General features: G+C 41.1%; 1 protein-coding gene across 3 annotated transcripts in view; it reads right to left on the bottom strand.

Annotated features, from left to right (window-relative positions):
• apba2b (amyloid beta (A4) precursor protein-binding, family A, member 2b) overlaps positions 1-19490 on the bottom strand; it is a 95034-nt gene extending 75544 nt beyond the window's left edge. For 2 of the 3 annotated variants that reach the window (XM_030045319.1, XM_030045321.1), the window contains exons 1-2: positions 19394-19490; positions 19135-19310 (exon numbers count right to left, since the gene is read on the bottom strand). The gene's annotated coding sequence lies outside the window, so the exon portion shown is untranslated. The remainder of the gene's footprint in view (positions 1-19134; positions 19311-19393) is intronic. The other variant, XM_030045320.1, reaches the window with a different exon arrangement.
• Between the last annotated feature and the right edge of the window lie 364 nt (positions 19491-19854).

The following is a 19854-nucleotide window of genomic DNA, read 5'->3' as shown; positions in this document are numbered from 1 at the left end:
ACAATGCGCATTGCAATACTACAATAAAATGTAACACCCTCATGATCATGGTGACACATAGTGGACAGAGCAAGAGGCTCACACATACACTGCCACCTCTAATATTCCTATCTTTTTGAAAGAAATTCAATAGCCGTTGAACATATACATACTGTATGTCACTATGACTAAAAATCCTAGGGACCTAAAGCTGCACAAAGTGATTTCTGGCCACTAGAGGGTGTTAAGAGCTTAAACTTTGTTTGTAAACAGAGGCAGTCCTGCTTCTAAGCTCATGGTAGAGCGCTTGTACAAAACTGAAAGTCTCACAAGGCTCTTGTTGGATTTCTTGGATTGTATCTGACATCCAGTTCGAAAACATGGTGAAGCTACAGGCTCTCAGCTACAAGGTAAGCTGCTTGAACTTTTTCATTCGCTGCAGTGCTGACTGCAGTGACTGATCTGAAATCTGAGTCGAAGCAGTGAGGGAGAGGAGGGCAGAGGAGCCCATTCTCAGGCACATACAGAAATTTTGAAAATCTAAAACAAATAACAACAAGGTGTCTGTAAACTTTATGTTGGAAAGACGCACAGTGACAACTCTCACATTGTGGGAGGTAATTTTCCTGCAAAACTGCATGTAAAATTGTTTAATGTAGCTTATTTGTTTAGAGTATTATTATTTCAAATTGTTCAGCAATTAAAATCTTTATGCGGCTATCTAAATATTTTTTTATGGATTTTAAATGCTCAAATATGTTTGTATGACTGATGCATTTAATTATAATTGCTTTGGTTATCATTAATGTGGTCTATCAACATTGAATCTTGTGCCAGTGCATTTTATTTTATAGTGCCACAAAGACTATAAAATAAATCAAAAACTTAATTAATTAACCAAACAAATCATCATATAATAAACTACGAACAGTCAAATTGTTGTATTGACCAGCTGTATCTGATCTGACTAGGGAATTTCAGGTTCAGCTGTAGTACCAGCACACTATACAACAATCACTCCACTTTTTTTCACAGAATACAGCACCTGCTTACAGCAGCCATGTTGGTTAGAATGACTTCCTGACATCAGTGTCAAATACAGTATATGTGTGCACACGCATGCAAACACACTGACAAACAGAATGGCACAGACGACACACACACACACACACACAGACACACACCTGCAGAATCCCATTCCCCTGCAGCATCCCAGCTCAGCAGAGTATATCTCTGCGAGGAAATGTATCCTCATTGATCTCCGTCCTCCCTCCCTTCTCTCCTATTTCTCTCAGCACACCGCTCAATTTAAAGCCTTACATAAGCTGGTCCCTGGCATTTTACACCCCATCAACATTTTACAAGGTTGCTCCCTGCCATGCTAGTGTGACCTCGCATCCCTGTGCAATCATTGAGCTCTCTTCCCTGAATTATAAACCTTAAGCACCAAGACATGGACTGCGGGAAGAAATGAGAGGGCTTTAAGGCAGATCAAAGATAGCCATGCCCCCTGGCTGTTAATGGTATAACTGGGAAGCCCCAATTTCCAGTTTTATTCTGGGAGCCACCTATTTATAATGCAGTTAAAAATTACAGGACATACATATATACACGTCTTGTATGGTACCAATATTCAGACTGATCTTGATTAAAATTGTTTTCTGAATTTAAGAGTGTTAACGGTTCACTCACTGCATTGATGCATCAGTTAGAAATTTTGTCAATTCAGCTGCATTGATCTGCTTAAAAAAAAAAAAGGATTAATCTCTCTGACTCTGGCTTTGAATTGAATCGTTCACAAAAAAGACTTAGTAGTAATAACAGAAATTCAAACTTTTTTCTCAGTTCTTTTTTTTTTTTTTTCAGAGAAACTGTGTTGTCTGCCTTCAGTACATTCCAGAAGTACTGAATCAAAATGTTCAAATTTGAATTGCGGTTTATAACTTAGAATAAATTTGAATTGTTCAAAAAAAAAAAAAAATATGAATTATAATTATAATAATTGAAATAATAATTATGAAATCGCATCACCGACTTGTGTGAGCTGAACTGAATCTGTTAAATAATTCTCACCCTGTTGTTGAAGCCTTCGCATCAGGCAGGGTAATGATAGAGTAGTACATTTAAGACTGACACCAGAGCTCATGCTGTTATTTCAAACTCATTATTGATTCGCTTCCATCCTGCCTCTATTAATTCTCTCATTAAGATTCTCCAACCAGCCTCAACTCACCCGGGGCTGAGAGGCCACCACAGAGGCAGCCAATTTCAGCATGTGGGACCTCGGGTTGTTTAGAGCTCCTTGCTGAGTGGTGGGACCTCTTTCCTGACCCCCGAAATGCTGCTTAAACCCAAATCAGAAGCTATTTGAAAGCCTTTGATGCAGTGCTTTAGCGAGAAGTTACACTGTAGGCAGTGCACCAGTTTTGTTCTGGGTTGGGTGGATTACTCAACCCACTTGTGTCTGTGATGCAGTAACAGGGGATGGCTCAAAGATATGCAATTATGATAAATAAAGTAAAAAAAAAAAAAAAGAAAAAGAAAAAGAAACGAAGGAAAAACCAAAAAAGAAAAACAACTAGACAAAATGTTGTTTACCCCTTTTAACTTCCTCAAAATGTGCCCAATTTAGGATGTTAGGTCTATTTGCGCTGTAGGAAAGAACAGAAGGGATGCTAATGTAGTTTTCAGTTGCTCAGCTATTTAAAATAGGTCTTGAGGGAGAGCACCAACAACTGTTCTGTTTACAGCGGTAGCTTCCGACGATTCATTTCAATAATGTACATTACAGTAATGTAATTCTTTATGTATATATGCAGGAGTTTTTTTTTTTAAAGGTTAATGCAGCTAAAGGAAGCGTTACAGCCATTAAATAAGTGATTGCATCATTTTCATTGTGATTCTACTCCCACAAAAGGTGTCCAGTGGGGCTAATTATGTGGTAGGAAGGTAACTCCAAATAGGCTTTTACTCAGATTTTAACTTACTCTGTTTTTCCCACGGTCCAAGATGTGGACATCGGGAGCTAAAATCAGGTCAGTCAGTCACTGTCAGTCATCAGAGATTTACCCCTGATATGCCAGTGCACCATCAAGTCTGACTTGTGGTAGGCCTACATGAGATTCCCCCACCCCCACCCCACCCCACCCCACACACACACACACACACACACACACACACACTTTGATTTACTGAGTAGTATCTACTTAGCATAAAAATAGAGTTCAATTATTGTGAACATTTACTATAGTTATGAATTTTCACACCTCTTTACTAGATTTTTTTGTTGAATTCCCACATTGCTCCAGGCATGCAACATTATCATCTGATCTACTGCTGCACATTTATATGTAGCCTTGCCTTCTCCCAGATTTCAGTCAGCAGTATGATGCTGATGAGCAGTCAATCTTTAAATAAGTACTTTAACTGTGTGATTAACCAATCATTGTAGTTGAAATGATGCATTTTATGGGTTCCAGTACCTCCTCCCTACTTGCCAGTGCCTGACAGTTGTGGAGGTGTCTCTCCTTGGCTTGCTGCTATAGCTAAAACATGTTGCTACCGAAACCGGATGGGGCTCTCTGCTGAAAAATGGCAAAACTACAAGAGCATCGCAACATAGTTTAGTGGATTGATCCTTCTTGACAATATATTTATGAATGATGTGGTCATTATTCCAGGAGTATAGTAACTTCAACTACATCCGATTACAGTTACTTTGTTTTTGTAAGCCAATTTCATTATGAATTTTATTAAGAACAAAATTTTCAGTTTCTATATAACACTAGCCTTACTCATTAGTAAGCCTATCCTGTTACATCTAAACACTACCGCAAAAAGTTCTTAGGGGCACTTTCCACTGCAGTGTTATCAAACCTACTTTGTCACTAAAAATCAGGAACTTGGATTCTTCATTTGCCAAGGGTCCAGTTCCAGTTGTTTTTTTTTTGGTCCCTGTTCAATGTGGGACTAACAGGAACCAACAGGACCCTGAGGGCAGGACTACTACACAGTTTATCACTGACTGGTTACTCATTTATCCATTAGAGCCAGTAGCTGCAATGTTTAAATTCATGTTGAACTATAATCATTTTGTTGTTTGCTGTCGAGAGCTTGAAGAGACCAAATGGAGAAAAACATGACCAGCTCCAAGCTCACATTGTCATGTGGTCAGAAGATGAGATTGAACAGGAGCTTGAGGGAAGGAAAAGAAAGTTATATCGGTAAATATCGCTCAATTGAATGATGTCGGGCAGTTTTACCTGTCGTCACTACAAGCATTACTGTTTCCCCTGAAGTTGGTAGAAACACAAAAAGATAACTAGAACCAGATCTAGTGTCAGTATCTCTTTGCTTCCACTTGTTCTAGTTCTTGTATCTTGTACAGTGCGAAAGGTCCCTTATTTCTCTCCTGATCTAGGACTGGAGCCCTACCAGAGTTCTCTATGTTCCTTTCATTGTCTTTCTCTCATCTTTCTTACTGCATCAAACACAAAGGAAACACATAAGAGGGGCTGTCTCACTGTGCTTTAACTTCTTCTAACCCAAAAATGCCGCCGCTATCATAATCATAACCAAAGCTTTCTTTGATTAAGTTACTGCCTATGACAATAAAATCCCACAGCTTTGCCTTTCTTTGGTGTCAGCTTCCCCAAACACATCAGTCAGCACACTTTCATCCTGGGTGTCTGCAGAGGGGTGTGTACCTGTGAGTCTGCAGCGCTGCAGTTAAGCGGAAACACCACCACTTTTACTGTCTACTGATTTTATCTCCATTGTTAGCTGCTGGTACCGCACTGCAATGCTTTATGAGGAATCAGTGGCAGCTGTGTAAGTTGAAAATAATTCCTGAAACCCTCATAGTCTTCCAAAGTAAAGCTCTGCATTTCTTTCCTGTCACTGAGAGCTTTAACATGCACAAAGCATAAGAGATAATAGCCAGGATTACATCCCGATTGAGGTCTTATTGTACATAAGCTGTTTATTTGTATTTTGTATTGTGCTGCAAATGTTCCTGTGTAAAAGAATACAGAGCACCTTCTACAGCAGGTACAATAGAAAAATAAGAATAAACATACATTACTCAGTGATCAGGCTAATGTCAACATATCCCCAGTATTTAATGTGGCATTCTTACACCAGGAATGACAGATTATTTTGGTTATTGTGCACAGAATATAATGTTTACATGTGTGAGCTCAATACCACCATACTTGTGTCTCCTGAATAACGACAGGATATTGATGTACGTGTGAAGGCACTCATTAAAACAATCCCATCAGCCCACTAGACCTGTCAACTCTTGTACTGATACTCATTCATTGTAATTCCAAACCACAGCAATGCTTCAGGGAAAAAAAAAAAAAACAGCGGTGCCTGAAATCGACTCACAAACAACAAAAATAATGGAGGAGGGAGAAAGGGTCAATCTGATGTTTGCCTGAATTAACTTTAAGAATAAGATGGGAATAGGTGTCCTTCAATAGGAAGCGTTCAGTCAATACTACTGAAAATCAAATGATTTACAATTGATCACCTACCACATGCAGCAAACCATGTGCCATGGAGGCCTAATCAGTGAAATCACCAGGCGGAGGTTTTAGCTGGAATCATCAATTAGTAGGTCTGCCCCCTAATTGTCAAGCAAACATTATTCAATGATAGTTTTCACTGGCCAGGTAATTACAGGGAAAAAAAAAACCCCACTCCATTTGGGAGCCGAGCCCTGTCGTTAACAAGACTAGGTGAAAACGTAGCCTAGTATATGGCTGGATCAACACTACAAGGCTTTTAATTTGAAACAACAGACACAGGAAGTGCTGACACTGGTCCCTGCGGCTGTTAGACTCTTAGGCAGGAAATCCAAAGTGTGGGATAATTTTGAGAGGATAAAGAATGACTTCAAGAAGACGACTAAAAAACTCTGAAGGCAAAGATTCACCTATTCACCTATATATATATATATATATATATATATATATATATATATAAAATTAAGTTAATATCATATATGTGTGACAACTTGTCGACTAATGGCTTGAACTAACAGTCACTAGTCGACTAGGAAAACCACTGGTCGGTGGCAGCCCTTCCAGTTAGTGATGTCAAGTGTGGATGGAGTTCTTTGGTGTTTTTCTGATTCAGGCAGTTTCAGTGATGCTGCCTCCTCTTACCTTAACTCAGTTAGTGATTTCCTATATTGCCAGAAAGACCACCCCCTGGGAATATGCCTAACTTGTTGCATCCAGTAGGTGTAGTAGGTGGAGAGAGAAAAAAAAATAGCACATGACAGCAAGAAAGCAAGACAATTTTCAGTCGACAAAAGGTGGGAGTTGTGTCCATTATTCAAAAAACATGCCTTGTGGCTTCACTGTATTCAGATCTGTTGAGACTGTTGTTGGTGGAGAAAATGGTATCTCTGCCTCCTCTTTGATGTTTTATTCACTGGTACGATAGTTAAACAGTGCAAAATGGTGAGCACTGAAAGCAGTCCTTGCTCTTTGATTCAAAGGGAATCATACCAAAATGTGATGTTCAAACTGATGCTTTAATATCTGAACATTTCTCTCCCATCAAACTCCACTGTAGCTGCATGGGACATATCTCTCTGTGTGATCACATCATGTGCATTTGGCTAGTTATTCACAGGAATGAGAAAAATACACCACCAAACAGTAAAACGGGCCCAGAAATGTAAGGTACACAAGCTGCTTTTTAACAGTGTTAAAGGGTTTTCAGGTACATTTCTCCTTTAATAGACACTGCAGATCAACATGCTCCACTGAGAAGATACTTTTTCCTATGAGGTGGGTGAATAATAGCAATAGAAAGCTGGCCTACATAACAACGCACCAGAACAAAGAGAAAGGTGTGGGCAAGAGATGTTAAGGCCCCTGCAGAGTCTGGCCTTTGATGTGTGACCGAGGTTCTGATGTGTCACATTTTTTCACATCCTTCAGCATTACACTTTACAGCATGATGGCATAAAAGGATATCTGCACATCAGTCCATGTTCGACTGTCTCCACTGACAACCTTAACACCCAGGCTTCTGCCAGAGGGTTAATGTTGATGAGCTGTCCAGGGACTAAAAAGGCAATTACTATGGCTGTTTGCCTGGCTGTGGAAAAGCGGCGGCATACAAACAACAAAGTCGAACCAGACTGAAACAGAAACACCTTCAAATATCAAGCTACAACTTTCACTGTATTCACCGTGGCCTTGTTGTGTTCTTTTTTTTACACTCAGGAAAACAGTAGGGGGCACATGGGTATTAAAGACGCAACTGTAACCCAGGGAAATAGAGGCAACCAAAACACTGAGAACACCAACAACCGCTATAGTGAAAGCGACAGAAGGCACAGGGAAATTGAGGATTTAGAAGTCCTTTTACTCTACTGAGGGCTGAAAGAAGATGAGAACAAAGGCAACAAACTGGAGGAAGAAAGGAGAAGCTTTTCTGCAAAACAGCACAATCATGTCATGTGATATTTTGGACCAATCACAGCCAAACCGTGGGGGCTTGTGTGCAAAAAAAAAACAGCCAGTTCAGCCAACAAGCTCATGTGGAACTTTGTTTTTTCCACAAACATTTTTTTTTTTTATACAAACCTGCCCAAATTTGTTTCTGCAGCAAGTATACAGCCGCTTTAAAGGGGTGAAGGGAGTGAGTGGGGGCTGGGTGGTGTAATTACATGAAGACTTATTGCTCTATAGCCAGCTGAAATATTTGGTCGTAACAAATAGACCGCGCAATGCTTCCTCAGTCCAGGTTGAGTTGTCTCAACATTTCTACACTAAAAATGATGCTGTAGACTCAGAGGAGACATCCACATATTTCCAATGTCTTGCTACATAATGCTCTCATTCCAAAATCATTTTCAAGAAAATAAGCTTGACTGGGAAACATCCATCCCAGTAAATCAATATCTTATCTCTATAAAATACAACAATGTGTGCGAAGCGATAAAAATAGAGATGAGAAAGAGAAATACTGCAACATTGCAATGAGATGCTTACAGCTTATCAGGGCCAAGAACTGAGTCGGTATTTCAATACCACAAGTCAACTATTTTCAGCTATAAGAAAAAGTGCCTCCCCTTAGCTCAGATCAATTTCTGGATGTTCCTGTTATCATGAAACCACTGTTTGATCCCGTGGACATTCAACAATTGAGCTAAGATAGCCAAATATTGCTGTTTGACATGAGCTGACACTGAACACAAAAACATTAAAATAAAAACTCTGGTAAAGTAGAAAAAAAACCGAGTAAAATTCCCCCAAACTATGTTTGAACTATCCCTTTAACCAAATAACAAACATTTAGGTTATCATACAGCATTATCACCTTTTAATAACTTATCTGTTAATTAGAAATTCTTCATGAAATTCATTTTACGCCTTGTCTCTGAGTCTCCCCTAAGCTGTCCTGGGGATGCCTGTCACCCACTTGGAAAACCTCATGTTCGACACCACAGACACGAATAAAATCTATGGGGAAAAAAAGAGATTTAAACAATAAAAAAATAAGGGATTTAATATTATACCTGCCTCTACAGATAAAATTAAAAATCCCTCTTTGCCCTCTTCTTCTCATCTCCTTTGTCATGTTACTCTCTTCCTCCTTGTGGTCTTCTCTCTTCCTCTTCCTCTCTAGATAACACTGACACTATAGATCAAGCTGCCGTCTGGTTGCTCTACATCATCTCCATCACACAACTGATTAACAATCATCTGTGCTGTCAAAGATGAAACATGAGTGGCTACACCCATAGTGTCCCAGAAGCCGGGCTCCAGTTCACGCTCGTCATGCCTGAATGACAACAGCACGTTGCATTTTACTTGAAATCATGTTTACCTCTGCATCTACAGACGCTGTTGTTTCTGTGACGAGCAGCAATCTCTCGTTGTGGAGAGGGAAATTTACCAGATGTGAGTTTGTCTGTGCAGCCCGGCAGTGACAGCAGCAGGTGAGGCTCTCTGCACATCTAAATGCTAATGTTATGCTGTTCTTCAAACAAATGCTGCGGCTAATGAGCTGGCTTAGTGAATGCATTCTCAACCTGAGTAATGACATAACTGAAGGCTTCCCGAGGGAGGGGAGTCATCTTGTGACTTGCAACACAGCAGGAGGGTTGGTATAACGGGTACATCAAGGTCACACACACATACACCTGCACCAAAATAGACCCACTTGTATTATCACACACACACAAACACAGCTAAAAAAAACTATATTAAAAAAAAAAAAAAACTAACTAAAAAGCCAACCTCTATAAAAACTCCTTAGAATAACGGTTTCCTGATTAGTACCCACAGATCTGAATGGCTGCCTCTCCACTGTTCTTTTGCATCCACCTAAAAATTTTGCCGCAATTTTTTTTTAATAAAAGTATGATGTATGATCAGAGACACCCTGGCCTACAAACTGTGTTTTTTAGATGTTTCAGATGTTTTTGTTTGGTACAGACTCCAGTAAAAAAAAAAAAAATCACACCATCATCATTTTAACAACTTTTCCAGAGAAAATGAAAATTATCAAGCAAAAATGATCATTCCTAAAATAGTGAATCATCATTGCAATTGCAATATCTGTTCAATTTATTCCAATATGATTTGTTTGGTACCATATCATTCCTTCCTAACACACACACACACACACACACACACACACACACACACACACACACAGACCGCAAATCCACATGGAGGGCTGTGGAAAAGAAATATGCAGAGAGCTAGAAAGGCAAATTGATGATGAATACGATATTATAAGAAACAGCACCAATGAGAGGGAAGCATCTATAAACACAATTAGATATGTTTCTGTGTTGTTGTGTGCTGAGGTGTGATTCAGGAAAACACAACATCCCTAATTGATTAAAATGTAAAAAAAAAAAAAAAAAAAAAAAAAAAAAAAAAAAAAACAGCCTATAACTGTAACCTGAGCATTAAACAGTAAAAATCAACCGTGGCGGCATAAGGTGAAACTGAATGACTAAAAGTACGAAGGCCTGCTCTGTCAATCTGGAAAGATAATTGAGTCTTTCTGAAGAAGTACATGAGGACAGAAAATGGCTGCTTGCCAAATGGACACCCCAGTGAACAACAAAATGAGAGAAGACTAACTGAACTTAATAGAGCCATTTGCTTTACATTTGCTCAGTGAATAGTCTGTGTGTGTGTGTGTGTGTACGTGCGTGCGTGTGTGTGCATGTGTGTTTACAAGTAAAAATGTGTACTGCCTAATGAACATGTCAAAAATATCTATCTCCAGTATCTGGGTTTCTATTTATAGGTTATATTTATGATAGACTGAAGCTCGTGCTGTACTGAGCAGTATCATGAAAGTCACAAAACTCCAGTATTTAACAGGGCTTACTCACTGTTTCCATTGATTTGTTTGACTCTGGACAAGCATCTAATTAAACTACTCATCACACCCCATAAAGAGGAGCTTACAGAAACTGTGATATATGAAAGTTAAATAACAGGGTGTGGTAATTCGTCAAATGTTTTTGACTCTGGCTTACCCCACTTAGCACGCACAAAGTAATTATGAAGGGAAAGCTAAATACACTGCAGACTAATGTAGATCACTGATGCACATCCAGTTATAAAATAAGCTTGTTTCAATGGGTTTCTCTCTCTCTGGGTGTCGCCTCAGAGCTATTCTTTACTGCCACCCATGATTAATGCAGCTATGAATGGGTTTCTGTCTCTCTCATGGTGCAGTGTGTGACAAGGCAGGCTTCTCCTCTTTCTCTCTTTCTCTCTATCCTTCTTTCTTTCTTTCCTCAAATGTGGCCTGATTCTCAGTGTCAGAGCGAAATTGATTTGAGTTCATTTGCACGCCAATGCCACAGGGAGAGGTGAAATGATGCTCGCTGATTCTAGGGGACACCACCACTATAGAGAAAAATTATCTGCAGTTAAAACTATATCTTTCATAGAGAGTCTTCACTTTAATCGGCACATTTGGACATTAAACCAGGGAATTATATGCAGCTGTCACAAGGACAGATGACGGGATGTGCGTGCACATTTTATTTATCTAAGTTTACATCTTTCAAATTATTTCCTTAACTCTGATTTATCCAGACAGGCCAGTTAAGAACCTGTTTGTTGTCTATAAAAGTAGTTTTTTGAGAGTTGAGGAGAATGGAGGTGGGAAGACAAGACACCAAGAATCATAATTCGCAAACAGACAACAGCAGCAAACAGCAGATCAACAGTCGAGAAAACAACAGACTTTACAAGAGATAATAAGATAGCCTTGGCACATCTGATATACCAACACATTAGTTTAAATCAAGAGGTAGTTAATCATCATGCTGCAGCAGACTGGGGAAAGAAATGGGCCGTGACATTAGATGGTTCTGGTTCTGACCACCTGCCAGGTCCAAAACAAAAGGAAACTCTTTTAGAGACTCAATCATTCCCAGTTGGAGTGCACACTGCTGTCATCTGCACTCTGTTCTAACCAGTTTTCTAACTAGCTGCTGGTTGTAAAATGGAGAAAAGCCCATGACACTGACAAATTCAACAGCACAAACCTAGATGAGAGGCAGCCCTGACTTTACTGCCTCCACAAAAGACAAGTCTACTGCAAGGCCATCAGAGACTCAACTCTGATTGAGTGGCTACGTATTTGAACTCAATACAGTACTGTAAACTGTGACTCTAGTCTCTATGCGCTCTCTAAAGTAATTTTTAATATCACATTATATAAAAGTAGGGTATTAACCTTGAGTCACCAGGATGGCCTGCAGCAGAGGTTTTGAGAGAAAATACATTGAGTTTTCCTGTATCTTTGCAGCTCATTCCAGTCACTGGCAGCAGGCATCATATGAGAACAGAGACTTCTAAAGGTATGTTTTGTAGATGTTTAATAGGATGCATGTGGTGAGATCAGGTATTGTAATGCACCTTTTCTACCAAAATGGCTAAGCTTCCTGGGTCCAGCTCTTGAAAGAGAGCTCTGGGAGCAAAGCGAGTACCCTAAGCTCAGAAATACTGATAAAATATTGATGTCAAGGCCGTGATGAGGTCAAAAATGAGATTGAGGATGCTAGAAAAGCAGGAGCTGAAAAGACAGGGCTCCAGACAAAAAACAGAAAATCTTTAAGAGCCACTAGCTCCTAGACCCAAAATATTTAGGGGCCAAATACATTTTTTAGGCAGCCAAAATCTCTTCACCTGTCAAATATGAAATTCAGAATATCACATTGCACACTTACTTTATATGTGCTTCACGGTTCTCTAAGGGCCTCACACTGCCTTTTCTCTCCCCTAGCTGTGGTGTATGCTGTTCTCTGCCCTGCCTCCCATTGTCTGCAGTGTCTTCTGCACTCTATAAGTAATAATAGCAGTACAATAAATAACAATAACAAAATAAATAATAGAAATTTGAACACTGCAAATGTTGCACTGCATTTTTCCTTTGTCAGAACATAACCAGCGACACCAGACAAGTTGACTGCCTTGCAGGCTGGAGAGCCACAGGTGCAGGAGACACACTAGTGCACTTCACTATCATCTGACTGTGTACTGAGTCCGGCTGAGACGACTGAACCTCAGTCAGCTCATGTAGAAGCGGCGGTGTTCGGACAGGAAGGGAGTGAGGAAAAGTTGGTTATTTTTTCTTTGGCTGTTACATTTTCCTGTCAGTTGTCTATGTTCCTTGCTTCCTTGCAGTTAGCTTACAACGTAATGTGTGTTGCCTGTCGCAGCAGTGGGGCGAGTTTCAGCTGCTGAGTTTAAAATTAAGATGAAAATACTTACTTCAACTCCATTAATAAACTTAACATTCACTCAACATTAACTAATTATACTACCCAATGAAACGTTACATTAATCTGTTCTGTCCTCTTCTGCAATTTACTTGCTTCCTCTGTGCATCCCTGTCAGTCACTGCGGACAGGGCAGGACAGTACAGGAGTGCAAGCCAGAGTGCAGCAAGGCAGGCAGACGCAGAGGAGTTCAGCACAGAATTAAAGCCTGCCACTGTGCAGGCCTTTACAGTTTTATTTAATTTTTGCCACTGGTGACTGGCAGGAAAAAAATAAAATTAAAAAAATAAAAAGTTAGGTGCATTGGTGACCATTTCAGTCCCCATCTGGAGCCCTGAAAGAGGAAACTGCTTCCATATAGAGCAATGAAGATCAACTGTGACAAGGCATGCTGACGCAAACATAGATGAACTGTATGTTTTTCTCTCAAATAAGTGCCAGTCAATCTCGATAGAGCGATCTTTTCATAAATAGATGCAAGAAGACTTTTGTGCACTGCTTGCATCATACCAATCAAGGATGTCTAGTACTCCACTTGGACGCCCCCAGGAGCATGTACATGTAGTGCCTTGGTTGCAAAAAAACATTTTGGGACCCAGGAGCTCGACCCCCGGGGCAAACAGAGTGACTGGTTCCTCTGGTGGAAACAGGACTAAGGGGTTCTGGTTCATCCAAAGAGTTCCTTTGTTTCAGGGATGGTTCCTGTGCTGGAAAAGGGGGTATAAGTGAAGGATGAAGTCTGTAACAGGTTTGTCAAGTAGGGGACGGCGTAAGAAATGCTTCGTGCATCGGCCACTAAAGTCGTGTGTGCCTGGAGGACCTGTGCGCCTCAGGATCATGCAGCCTTGGCCTTCATACAGGACTTAATGCCTTAGCACAGTGTCATTGCTGAACACTCAGCAAAGTGTGAACGACACATCCATCTGGTATCTGGAAGCTGTCAGCCCACTGCACTTGCACAGACCTCTTCATGCCCCAGCAACCCACCGCTTCCATATTGACTGCCTGGAGGTGCAGGTCACTGACGTGATGCTCTGAAGAATGTCAAGGGAATAAAGATAAGTGTTTGATGTGTTTCGGGAGACTCTGTCCTCATCCAATGGTGGGTCTTAAAGCATGGCAAGAGGAGTAGAAGACAGAGAAGTTATTGGCAAGAAAGATGGTAAGATTGACAGAAAAGGAAGATGTTATAGCAGAGACAGCTGACACACACTTTGGAACTTAGCTTGCTGGCTAATCTCTGGCTTTCACTCTGTTTCTGATCTGACTGATACTACTCACATCAAAAAAGTGTCTACTCGATCCATCCCAAGACTCCAAGGTTTCTTACTCCCTCAGGAAAAAAAAAACAACCAATCGGTAGCTCAAAGACTGTCTCACATTCACACAAACTGTCAGAAATGATGAAATACAAAAAGTTAAAACAATGCCACACTGATTTACAGACAGTGACCTGGAATTATCCACATTTTCTTTAGCATCTTCTTCTAACATCTTCTTTATCTCTGAGTGTAAAACAGTTCAGCAACATTTTCTGGAGAGTTAAGTGTTTGACAGTCTGGATTCTCAAGTGCCTGTCAAACCATTTCAGATCAATAGTATCCAGTGAGATCTTGGCGCTGGTCTTTTCCATGTGAGGTTTGCTTGCTCTCCCCGTGTTGGCACGAGTTTCCTCCCACAACCAAAAGACACGCAAGTCAAGTGAACTGGAGTGTGTCTGTTTGTTTATGTGTGTTTCTGTGTGTCTGTGTCTGTGTGTGTTTTAGTCCAGTGAGACAGGGCTGTCAAAACAGCTTCAGTAACATTGATATGGCCATGATATTTGTTTGTGTGATACTAGGGCAATGTCAAGTGCTAGGCCACAAAAGCTGACTTAGCAGCTTCAGGACCTAAAAGCTTTGTTTACACTATTAGTCCACAATTAGTCAGTCCTTCATCAAACCTCACTAGATAAATTTACAAAACCAGTGTCACAACACATGAATATAAAAATATGCACAATCACTCCAGTATGTGTGCCATGTTCAATGAATGCAGATCAGAACAAGGAAAGGCTGACTTTGTAGATGAGTTGCAAATTGAATATGGATAGTAGAGAGTTATTAGGAGGAGCAGCATCATCTGGTGTGTTGTGAGTCAATTATCCTTGCAGCCCTGACTAACTTTTGAGGTAGTAATCAAACCCATACGTAGACTAGAAAATTATTTCCCCTTGGGATGAGCACTCAATTGTCCCCAGTTTAATGTCTTAGATTAAAAAAAAAAAAAAACTTTGGCCAACCTAAGGACTACAAAATCAAAATCCTTACAATGCATTCAGAACACCGTTAACACGTTATTTTTTTCCAACCAAAGGCATGCAGGATCAGCCAAATAATGTTACATAGTGGCCTTTCCTTGAACCTCCAGTTTTACCAGATGGAGAGAATCTTTGGGTTTCCATTTTGGTATGTGGTCATCCTGTTGAACATCTTTCCACAGCAGGTTTTTAATGCAACTTACTGTGTATGTGATCAGGATACATTATACTGCAGCCTGCCCATGCTTTGCAGACCCAAAAATACCTTTCTGATCCTCCTAATAATACACAGTTTAATCAGCTTCAACACAATTTTCCACTGAAAATTATCAGTCTGAATTGTTAAGCAAGGGTAAAAACATCTGGTGACCCCCTACACCTACACACCAGAAGTCAACAGAGCAGCTGAATAAAAAATATGGCTATAAAACCCTATTCTAATGTAAATTGCCACTATTTAAAATAAGAATAATAAGAAATAAATAAATATTAGTCGGAAGCCAGAAGATTAAACTGTAATGTCAGCAGGCAGGCTGCAGCTCTTAGGTGTGATTATAGCAGCCCCACTCATTAGAAATTCCTTACCACATCTCTGTTTACTGCTGTGTATTTGACAGCTCACCCTTTAGTCTACATCCTACATCCGGTGTTTAAAGAACATTACTAGCTGCTTATGCTAACTGTGCACACAATACTCCTCTATTACAGTCTTTTATAATAACAGCGCAGTACCATTCAGCCTTACAAAAGCCTCAGCTTGTTTGATTTGGCTTTTAAACATAACTTCATGCAACATGAATATCTACATCTACCGTATAGCTGTACTTATCTTGTAATGTTTTATTTTTGCCATAGGGTACAACAGCATAGTAATGTTGTGACTCTATCCATGTCAACGGTATGCATATGGCACAAGAAGCACAGGGAGCATAAATCCTTGGTATGTGAAATCCATGACTTGCAGGCAAAAAGCTAGTTTGAACTATTACATATTGTTAGTGACAGGAGATTGTTATAATTGGCCTTATAGTTCATGTCTCTTGCAGTATCCAATGTATGTTCAAGTTCAATGCTTCTTGTGTTATTCAGAACAGCTTGACTGTTAGCAGAAGGTAAACAAAGCTGGAACCAGACATATTTTCTCTATCTTATTTGTTAGGTCTATTGCATTAGATACACGCCCAATCAACATACATACACATAGCATCACACATTCCGAGATCAAGGCATGGACAGTGGTTGGCCAATTATTCTCGATTGCGTTTAAAGTCCAACCTATGTACGGGGCAGGCCCAAGCCCAAGAACATAAATGTGTATCATTTCCTGATATCGACACTCATTCTGACTGAGATCCTGCGAGAGCTCTGTCACACTGAGACCAGCGCTGCTTTGCTTTACATGTGACCAAATAAATATTATATCTGAGAGCTGAAGATTGACTCCGGTCTGTCCTTGGGCATTCAACAAAAGAATCGGGTCCTAACAAGATAACCTTGTCTATTAAATGTTAACTTTTCAAGAACTAAGAGAAGCAGCTGTATTTTCAGCTTGATGACAATGTATTTTTGACAATGTCCAATGTTTCTGAAAAGGTTTCACTATCCCAACAAGTTGGCAAGTTTTCCCAATCCACAAAGCAACATGTCATCCTTCAACTAAGATGAAAAAAATGAAAATTTAACACAACACATTACACTTCTGATTCCTATGTGACACTGCAGACTCCACTACTGAGACGTGCTCATCTTCAGGCTTATAATGAATGGGATATTTTTGTTTCGCTGAACCAACAAACAAGTGCATTTAGATCAAGTGCCTTTATCAGGCTAATGACTTTAACAACAGATGTCCCAATAATCATTATCGTCTCGGCTAGTTAAAGCCATGGAACACAAGGTTATTGTCCTGTCGTAGCTGTTGGCATTTTCTGCCTCCTCGACCAGCTTCCAATTTAGGATCGTACTGCTGCAGCATGAATAAGATCCCAGCAGGCTGCGGGGTCAGTGTGTTTGTCCTTCAGCACAGGTGCCACACATAAAACTGTCCCCAGCCTGCTTTGTGGGGCTGAGGGTGCATGGGGGAGAGACAAGAGATGATGAGAGAAAGCAGGGGAGTGAGTGAGGTACAAGAGGACACTGGAGAGGGAAAGGTAGTGACAGTGAAAAAGGGAAAGGCGTGAAGAGATGTGAGAAATAAGAGGCTCCTAGAGGGAGGGAGTAGGAAGTTGGCACCGTGGGCTGAGGCGTCTATCTGTCCTCTCAATGTAGCACCAAGTCCACCTGCTGTGTCCATTCTCCAAGGCCCTATATGTTTCCCTTATGGCTCCCCGGGGGCTCCTCACTTTCTCTAATAGCCATGCATCACTCTCCTCTATCTGCCCTCATCCTCTGTTATAGTGTTGGTCATCACTCACTCTCCTCCTTGGCTCCACCACAGCTATTGTTCTCCCTCTGTCTATCTCTGCTCCTCACTCACCACTGTACATGCCCCTTTCTCCATCTAGTCCCACTGTCTTAACCTCTTTGTGAGCTCCTCCTCTTTGTTGCACAGGGGTTTTACAGCACTTTAACACCCTTTCTCTCATTCACACACAACTCTACGTCTCTGTGATGATTCGCCTCATGCTGTTGGCGCTGGCAAGATGTACCATATATTCCACCGCAGGGGCCAGAGTCGACTCACAGGGGACGTTATCCCTATTGTTAGGAAAGCCAACAAAACAGAGCTTGTAAACACCACAGAGCCCACGGGGTTAGACGGATATCACACAAGTGGAGGATGGCTATTGAGATGCATTCTGCATGACTTGATGTGGACAGACGCTAAGGATGTAACATTCTGGGACGCAAAACAGAGCGCTCTGACAAAACACGAGCCCATCAGCCTGTCCCCTGCTCCCACTGAACAATGCTCAGACAGACGTAACGCCTGTCAGCGACTGCCCTCCCCTATGGCCAGCACTGGAACGGGGTGGTACACAGCAGACAATAAGGGAATACAAATCGGTCCACCAAGCAGATTCACATAGGCTACATGGGCTACCATATACACCATCATTCACCACACCAAAGCTAGATTTCTGTCTTAAACAACTGGGAACTAGGGCTGAACAATTCATCAAAATATTATCAAAATCACAATATAACCAAGTACAACAGCCTTATAGCTGGAGTGGCAGTTTATTGATAAAAGTAAAATGTCAGTTTGGTTCAGCCCAAAGCAAAAATCACACATCATTTTAATAGCTTTTTAAGTGAAGACGAAAATTTTATTACAAAAATTATCATTCCTACTTAAATCGTGAATCAAATTAAAATGGCAATTTTTTGCCATATTGTTCAGCCCTTCTGGAAACCATTATTGTCAGAGGCTCTGGTGGACTTTGATGCAGGAGTGTGTATTCTTAGCCTGGCTTACTCACACACTTCTCAACTTCAAGCCTTGCAGTCATTACCATGATACTTGAATATGCGGGATGCTACAGGATAAGCTATTCTCTTTGGGAGCCAATAAGTGAGATTTGATCCTTGTCCACATTTCATTAAAATCTATTATAACTAAAAGTACGCTGATATCGATATCAAGAGGAACTCCGGAATAGGGCGCAATAGGCTTGGGATATCGTTTAATAAAATGAGGCGTGGAAAGGAATTGGACCATTAAAGGACAATTTAAAAAATGTTAATGTCCTTCCTCATCCATAAGACACCGCGTAGGCCTATTGTACTAAAACTGTGATCGATAATTTTAGGCGTAGACTAGGCTGCAACATAGATAAATTACAAAATGCAGAATTAGGTGTGCAGTCACTTGCAAACGTCCCCCTGTCCTTGTCCAAGTTAGCCGGGAACAAATTAGGGCTAAAGCTTGAAACATTTCCAGAGAAAGATAACCTTCTGTCAGCAGTGATGCTGAGGACAAAATGCACTGGCTGGGCTAGATCAGCATCCTAGCGCTCCTCCAGATGCCTCGGAGGAGGAACACAGCCTCTTCCCTGAGCGGAACGGGACTGATCTTTGTTTGCCGGTGAATCGCATCGCAAAATATGTTAAGCGGTTATCTTACCCGGAGGATTTCATATGCCGATCGAGTCACCTCCTGCCGAGATTTGCGAAGGATGGTGCTGGCTGGTCGCGCATCCCTCGGTGTGTTTCACCGAGAGAAAAGCCTACAGAGCACACAGCCTGATGGCGCGGCCCCGGAACGTGAATAAAAAAAACGACCCCACTGCAGTTGTCTGCCTGCCTGGACGGAAAACAGAAGTGTAACCCCACCCGAGGAGTGTTAGCGAGCCCGTTACCTGAAAAAGTAATCAATTACTCACCACTCGCTACGCATTTCAGAGAGTTACGTGGTGAATTCGCCGACTGGAGGTCCGTTACGCGGCTCGTTACGTTACTCGTCCGTTACATCTTCAAAACTGGCAGCTGCACGCCGTCTTACCTTAACGTACATCCGGGTAACCGCGCTGCCTGCCCTGGGAAGGACCGGGGCAGCCGAGCAGCCTGCTGTCCCGTGCCTTTGTCCTGTCCCGGGCCAGCGGAGGTAACGGGGTGTCCCGACAGAGTAACGCAGGCTGTGACTCTGATGAAAACAAATCACTGTTTCAAGGGAAACATATCAAAAGTAACGCCTTTTCCCCATGGATGATAGACTAATGTTATGACTGAAGTTCGTCTCTCGCCAGTGTATCGCGTTAATATTAATAATAACCTGTAATGATGAACTTTGCTTATAGTGCACCTCTCTTACATAGGATGTGTGCTTTACAATGAAGTGAAGTGT

This window comes from Myripristis murdjan, chromosome 3 (assembly GCF_902150065.1).
Source record: "Myripristis murdjan chromosome 3, fMyrMur1.1, whole genome shotgun sequence".
In the NCBI taxonomy this organism is placed as follows: domain Eukaryota; kingdom Metazoa; phylum Chordata; class Actinopteri; order Holocentriformes; family Holocentridae; genus Myripristis; species Myripristis murdjan.
Note: the sequence above shows the minus strand (reverse complement) of the source record. Positions and strands in the feature narration are given on the sequence as shown.